At 48.7% G+C, this 7,910-nt stretch overlaps 1 protein-coding gene across 3 annotated transcripts in view; it reads right to left on the reverse strand.

The window, feature by feature from the left end:
- LOC138260523 (rho-related GTP-binding protein RhoG-like) overlaps positions 1–7,674 on the reverse strand; it is a 30,900-nt gene extending 23,226 nt beyond the window's left edge. For 2 of the 3 annotated variants that reach the window (XM_069209122.1, XM_069209142.1), the window contains exon 1: positions 7,577–7,674. The gene's annotated coding sequence lies outside the window, so the exon portion shown is untranslated. Of the gene's footprint in view, positions 1–7,373; positions 7,547–7,576 lie in introns of those variants that run through there. The other variant, XM_069209133.1, reaches the window with a different exon arrangement.
- Between the last annotated feature and the right edge of the window lie 236 nt (positions 7,675–7,910).

Below are 7,910 nucleotides of genomic sequence, written 5' to 3' on the forward strand. Positions count from 1 at the left end.
CGCACACAGAAGGAGAGGGTGATATTGGTTTGAAACAATTGATGAATTTGCCAATAGTATTGGATTTATTCCAGGGAACCAAATCTCGTGGCACTGCCTTTTGGTCTCAACTTTTGGTTTGTAAGATCATTGCTGTATTTAAGAATGTACCCGGAGAAGACAGATTTTGTCCTGCTATCTTTGGGAATGTCAGACGTTCTCTGGATTTAAAACAGGCTTTCACCATTACATGCAAGTACTTCATTTGGAGACAATATAAATGAAAATGGATGTCTAAGGTGCAGATCCCTTTACAGGGGGTTTGGAAATAAATGAAATGAAAGGGAAGACACTGCACTGGTGTGAATCACAGATGATGGTGTCCTCGAAACTCTCCTTTAAGGCTCAGAATACACCACTGTTCAAGATTACTAGAGAAAAGACTATGCTAAGTCATGACCATATCCGGTGACTTCGTTATCAGAAGAAGTAATTACTATTGTTCTACTAAGAGGGTCAAGGTGAAAATCCAGAAACAGCCAAGAAAAAATAAACCAGCAAACCTCCAAGCGCCTAAGGCCTGTGAAGAAGAGCAGTTGCAAGAATAAAAGCTTTGCTGCAGAATGACTACAGGAGCCTGTAGTATTTGGCCTCTAGGAGGTTCTGAGTGCCATTTCGATCCATGAATCAGCCCAGGTTATGGACAATAATTGAATGACCTGTATAAACCAGAACAAGCTCCTTCCCCGAGTAGAAGATTTTCAGAAAAAGTCTAGTTCCTGTACGCAAATTCCACCTCGCACACGGCACAAGATGCGTGTACAATCCTGAAAAGTATTTACTGAAACAACTTCATTTATTGGTTAAGGACTATCAAAATACAGCAAAAAAGCAAATACGGTTTCCAGAAATAATGCTCTTCTTCAGATAATGCTCTAGAGCTCACATTATTAATACATCACTATGCAGAACTAAAAAAAAATGGAAACTAAGCAGTATATACAAATGCTTGTAATACTTTTGATGTTTGACAAAAAAATAATGAAAAAAGGAGCGCCATCTCAACTTGTTCCTGTCAGCTCTGCACTCAATGAGCTGGATTAGGGTGCAGCATTGGGCATGAAATCTGTTTTTCCCGCGAAGATCCCTATATTGCTAGGTTTATTAAACAAGGTTGTCCCTGACCACCCCTACTGTTATCATTATATAAAGTTGATGTTCTACAGGGTGGCCTGGAAGCCCGGCAAGATGGCTGTGCTCTGTTAAGAGCGGTGGCAGCCAATGGAGTAATCTTTCTCTATTATCCACACCCATCCCGCCACCTCACAGGGCAATGATGGAGAGGTGGGTATAGACAGCCCCTTGGGGTTAGCGGGGGCTCCGAAGCACTGGTGGTGCTAGGAGGGAGGCAGCAAAGCCCCAGAAGAACGCCTACGGGTGCATCCTGGGTGGAGTGTAGCTGTTGCGGCATTGCCCTGAGCAAGGTCAGGCCAGTGTCCTGTGGCAGCAGGGCCACCCGGTGCCACAAGTAGAGACGTGGACTCTCCGCCAACTGCTGACCCCGGATCTCAGAGAGGTGCGAGCTGCTTTGGATGAATGCCATGATACCCTAAGGCCGGCCACCCCTGTGAGTAAGACTAATTCAGCATACTGTGGGACACACTAAGCACAGGGAAGACACTCCGGGAGTGAAATGGTCCACAGGCCTGCTGTAGTGTCCACACAGAGCACTGCCTCCTACACTCTACATTGCAGAAACTAGGGATCTGGCGCAAGACGAGTGTGTTGGTGTCTTTATTTGCCCCTTGCCCTATGCACCTGCACAAGATTCCCAGAGCTATTGATTTTGAAGTCACAGAAGCTCAAATATTGAGTAGCATATGATTTACGTTCTATAAGAAATTTGTATTGGAGGTGGAGATGAGCCTGCTGAAGGAAGAGAACATCAGTTTCTTAGCTGATAATGCAACTCCATTTCTGTTGGTGTTCATAAGGAAGGGGGGGAGGGATTTATAACATTCTGGGATATTAATTCAAAAGTTGGTAGAGTGTAGCAGTCTGACACCCAGTCTTTCTGTCCTTCGCTGGCGACCCCACCAGCCCCTCTCGTACCCCCTCCCCAATAATCTAAACCAGAAAAAAACATAACCTTGCTGAAGGTCTCTACCCAACCTTACCCGGGCCGTATGGATTCTAGCCAAAGGACGGGTGGGGAGGGGGTGGGATAGGGGTTTAAGAACCCTTCTGATAGGGATCTAGAGAACGGGGGTGGCTGGTGTTGGTAATGGCCTTGTGCCACTGAATAGGTGTTCAAAAATGAAGGGGGATTAATTGTTAATTCTCATTGCTTAGGTTTCGGGCTCTTCTAGTTCCTCGCTTGCTTCGATCCTTCTGCCACTGCCCTTGCCTTCCGTCAGTGATCTCATCAACTTCTGCTTGCCATTCCAAGTAAACATTAAGCAGAAGGTATGACCTCACTGGTACAGGATGCCATATAGCCTAAGGAAAGCCGCGACAGGTTGTTTGTTTTTTCGGAGTAATTGAGAGGTTTTGGCACGAGTGAAGTTTGTGTCCCCTGAAGTCTATGGCTCGTCACTTTTCTCATATTTAGTTCTTAACTCTGGTGAGAAAATGTGTGCACTGGTGGTGGTGGGGGGTTCTTTGATGGGAAATCTTGTGATCCTGATTTGTGACAACTGAGGTCGAGGGTGACCAGAGAGGTTTTCAGGAGTTCTTGATGTCATGTAGCTCCTACACAAAACCTTGAACGTCCTCTCCTTTCACTTCCCTGCCCCCCCCCCCCCAACCCCCAGCTCCCCAATTCTTCTTATTTTGGCTGTAGGTCTTATTGGCAATTTTCAGACCACTCCTTTGGTTTAAATCAGACAAGTGGACTAGTTTCATGTAGGGTGCCACAGGACTCATGTCTACAGCCCATTGTTCAATCACCTGTACACACTAGTACGTGGTCGAACTCCGGGCCAGTGAATCTCTCAATCAACCATTTACATCGGCCTGTGGGGAACATAGACCCAGTGAATCTATAAGTCATCCATATACACTAGCACGTGGTTGAACACAGGCCAGGCGAATCTCTCAATCAACCATTTACACCAGTCTGAGGCAAACATAGACCCAGTGGATCTGTAAGTCACCCATATACACTTGCCTGTGGGTGAACATAGACCCACTGAATCTGTAAGTCAACCATATACACTAGCCTGTGGGCGAATATAGGCCCTGTGAATCTCTCAATCAACCATTTACACTAGCCTGTGCGCAAACATAGACCCAGTGAATCTGTAAGTCACCCATATACACCAGCCTGTGGGCGAACATAGTGCCTCTTTTCGCTCCCCCAGGAAACCTGTATTATCTTTAAGATTACTTGCTCTTTCTGCTAGGCCACCAACGCAGGTAACCCTACATACCAGGAGCAGAAATTAACCACCTTGGGAGGACAGAGCTGAGCCAGGAAAAGGAGATAATGAGCATGAAGAAACGCAGAAAGGAAAAGAGGAGAAAACAAACCATCTTCAGCTATGCATCCAGATCTAAAAAACAGTATAGCAGCACTCCACCTCCTGCAGTTAATTTGGAAAATTAAGCCCCATCTCTTTAAATAGCTCTACGTTCCCACAAGGCAAAAACCTCACGTTAACTTGTCTGCTGTAAATTATCAGGAGCTTCTCTGACTGGGCTCTGAGCTGCTACTCGGCCCTATGTTGCTCTCCACCAGTTTGTGCTATAGAAGTGCTAACACAGGCAATTGTTTACTGGCACCGACCAGTTAGGTGGGTTAACGTGCATACTACAAACTTTGGAAGTGCAGGGAAGATGCCTGTGCTGTCACTGTATTGGAGGCAAAGAGGAACAGGACTGGTAAACATGCCACAAAGGAGTAAAGCAATGCCAGCCCAACAAGGGGCAAGATGAGAATAAAATGGCACAACGTTGGAAAGCAATAAAAGAGCCACACCGTGACACTCCAAAGATGGAAATGTGGTTTAAAGAAAATACAAGAGTGCAGAGCAGCAGTGGTAATATTTGTGAACCGCTGAGATGGTCAGCTGGATATCTGCACATTGGAAACTGTAGACTGCTTGTTGATGTGCTGCTCTCTCACCAAACACAAGACACCACTAGAAGTAAGGTCATTCTGGTACTTAGAAAGGATGGACAAGTATCTATGAACATGTAGTGAATGCCCCTCAGAACTGCAGCCAGAGAATTAATGTGTGTCGCGTTTTCCAAGGGAAACAGGGTGACTGTTGTCCCAAAAATGCAGACCTATAAACAGTGTACTGAAACAAACGTGCCTTTGTCTATTTTACTTGTTTACACTAAACAAATGCATCACATGTGATTTAAAAAACACCTTCCTACTTGGACAGACACTGATTAGAAAACATTCCCCAAGATGGCAGTTGAGGGGCTTCACCACAGAGGGCGTTTAACTTCAGCTGGCCTCACAAGATGTGTTCAATGCGGGGCTGCTGGGTGCATTTGTGCTGTGTGGCCCCCAGCGGATTCGGGATGCTGTGAAGTAATAATGTGTGTGGATGCGTGCGATGAAGGACTTTGGCACTTTTTGCTGTGGTGCTCGCCTGTGCACTTCTCGGCTTTGGTGTCGGTTCAGTTTGAAAGCATCGTTACTGCTGCTTTACTTTTAATGCAGTCTTGTGAGTGTGGCCTCTAAGACTGAGCTGCGGACTGGTGAGAGGGTGTGGATACGATCTTTAACTGGAAGACTTCTGAGCTGTGTTGTGTGCATGATGCCGCCAGGGGCTGTGTCCAGTTGTAGTGTTGCTGTAGGAGGATGCAAGACTATAACTGGACAGTGGTGTGCGCCTGGGCTGAAAAACACGTATCCAACTATGTGGCTTGGAGCTGTGGTGTGGGCATTTATGACAGCAGCTGTGAATCTGCTTGAAGGTAGATGTTCCATGGAAATGCACACATTATTTGAAATACATGGACTGATGCAAACATCATCTTCCTTCTGAATACCACTGTGCTCTCCGCAGAGATATCTTGTCCTTTCGTACAGCTGATGAGGAGCCCTCGTGAGAAATATCCAAGTGACTAATGAGTCACAAGATCACATGAACAGTATTGGAAAGAGGAAGGACTTCAGATGCTGGGGAAGGTACAGCTGTCCACAAAGAGCAGCCCCCACGCTTGGGCCCCAGCTGGATACTTCACCTCTCACTCATGGGAAAAATACTTCATTAATGTTTCCCTAAACTTTCTAGCATTAAGAAGAGAATGGCATACTTCATAAGAGAGTTGCCAGCGTTTTCAGCAGGGGATTTGGGAAATCTTAATTACAGGCTAAAGTGGAATAAAGTTATTAGTGAATTAAATGGGGAAGTTACAGATTGCATCCGGCACAGAGCGGTTGGCAGAGATTGCACACAGCACTCATTTTATCCTCACAATAAAAAAAGCCTACTTAGAAGGTACAGCTCACACCATATACTGTTCATGGAATTATACCTTCAATTCCTACATCGGGGCTCCACATGTGCTAAAAACTGTTTAACGTGTCTACCTAGCAACGTGACTGTTACTTTTCATTTCATACCACACTTTTTGCATGTTAGAAAATGATGCTGATGCATCCAAAGTTTACATCGGCTTACAGTTATAAGAGAATGTTTAAGCACCACTTCTTCCTTATTATTGACGAAGTCAGCTGCCAACACAAGCGATGTCAAGAGACCACAAATGCTCAAAAACACGTATCTTTCTGACATCCTTGCTCACTCGGCCAGCACATTTTTCATCTACTGGATTTCAGAGTATTTAAAAAAATAAAAAAAATCCAGCCAGATGTCTGTGTGGACAACACACCCTAAACCTCGCTTTATCTTGCACCACTTGTAATTCACTACTATTCCTTTACCGAGAGTGCAAATGGCATGGCACCAAGCATGGGGTGTGAAAGATGGAAATGGTGCACAGTGCACCTTCTCAACCACTGAATGAAATCACTACGCCTCAGGAACAGGGTAAGTAGACAAGAGTATCTAATCCCCCAATAAACTCCTCAGTAAACCTTCAAGGAGCCTCCTGTCTCTCCTTAAGGAAATATCAATCACACAGCCCCACAAACTAGTGCGAGGTTGGCAGTCACATACTTACAGCTTTCAGATGTGCCTCTGGCAGAAACTGTCCCTACCCCACGCAAGTTGGCCTCATAGCTAGTAGAAATAGTAACTGGTGTACGCGCTGCAAACATTCACTCTAGTACCGTTTGGCACACGTGCAGGTGGGTGAATCCCTTCAGTGAGTGACCTCTGCAGGACATGATCACTGTGGGTCTTACTGGATGTGGCCAGTACATGCTTCTACCACTCTTAACCAGGAGCAGGTCAAGAGATCCTCATTTGTTTTTCACATCACCTTCCACCGGCAGTGAAATTACACCCAGTAAGCAGTTCCTGGACTCTATGGTTAGCATCAGCCTTGTAGCTACACTTAGTCTGTCCACAACTTCCCTAAAATTCCTTAACATGCGTGTGCATGTCCATCTCAAGCATATGAAAGTAGCGTCCTATACCTGAGCAGGACACCTTAGGTTCACAGGACCCCTGCCACCTCACACGAGCACGACACCCTGAGACAGAGCCTCCCCCACCACACCTAAGAAGGACACCCCGAGCATCAGAGGCCCCCTCCACCTCACCAGGATGACAGGCCCCTCCACCTCACCTGAGGACACCCTAGGACCAGAGGCCCCTCCAGCTCAAATGAGCAGGATACCTTAGGATCAGAAGCCCCTCGACACCTCACCTGAGCAGAGCACCCTAGGACCAGAGCCCCCTCCATCTCACCTGAGCAGAGTACCCTAGGATCAGAGCCCCCCTCCACCTCACCTGAGCAGAGTACCCTAGGATCAGAGCCCCCCTCCACCTCACCTGAGCAGAGTACCCTAGGATCAGAGCCCCCCTCCACCTCACCTGAGCAGAGTACCCTAGGATCAGAGCCCCCCTCCACCTCACCAGAGTACCCTAGGATCAGAGCCCCCCTCCACCTCACCTGAGCAGAGTACCCTAGGATCAGAGGCCCTCGTCCACCCCACCAGAGCAGGACACCCTGAGAATCAGAGCCCCCCTCCATCTTACCTGAGGACACCCTGGAGATCAGAGGCCCCTCCACCTCACCTGAGCGGAGTACCCTAGGATCAGAGCCCCCCTCCACCTCACCAGAGCAGGGCACCCTAGGACCAGGGACCCCTCCACCTCACCTGAGGACGCCCTAGGACCATAGGCCACGACACCTCACCTGAGGACGCCCTAGGACCAGAGGCCACGACACCTCACCTGACCAGAGCCCCCTCCATCTTACCCGAGGACACCCTGAGGATCCGAACCCCCACTCCACCTCACCTGAGCAGGACCCCCGGGATCAGAGGCCCTCATCACCTCCCCTCAGCCCGGGCCTGTTTTCTCCGGTGAAGGGCGGAGTCAGCTCTCTGCCAGCCGCCCCCTTGCAGTCCACGAACGCGAGACCTTACTTTCATGGAGTCCCCGGACCGAGCCACACGCCTGGCACCCTGCCCCGCCGCAGACCCGGGGAACCCGGCACTCACCGCTCTGCTGCGGACCTCCGTTCCGCTGCCGTCCCTCTTCCGGGTGCGCCCTTCCCGGACCCTCCCAGCTCCTGCTTCCGGCCCCGCCCACTCCAGGCGCACCACTTCCGGGGCCTGTCAGAAAACGCTCGTGAGAGCGCTCGTCCTTCCTTTGTGTTCACCAGGGCCGGCTAGTGGACAGAGAAGAAGGACTGGCTATGGCGGGACGGCAGGAGCCGGGCTGTGAGCAGTGTCCTTCTTTTGTGTTCACAGGGCCGGCTAGTGGACAGAGAAGAAGGACTGGCCCTGGCAGGATGGCGGGAGCGGCAGTGAGGCGCGCTCTGTGGCGCTTCGA

The sequence above is a fragment of the Pleurodeles waltl genome, chromosome 2_1 (genome assembly GCF_031143425.1).
Source record: "Pleurodeles waltl isolate 20211129_DDA chromosome 2_1, aPleWal1.hap1.20221129, whole genome shotgun sequence".
NCBI classification, from domain to species: domain Eukaryota; kingdom Metazoa; phylum Chordata; class Amphibia; order Caudata; family Salamandridae; genus Pleurodeles; species Pleurodeles waltl.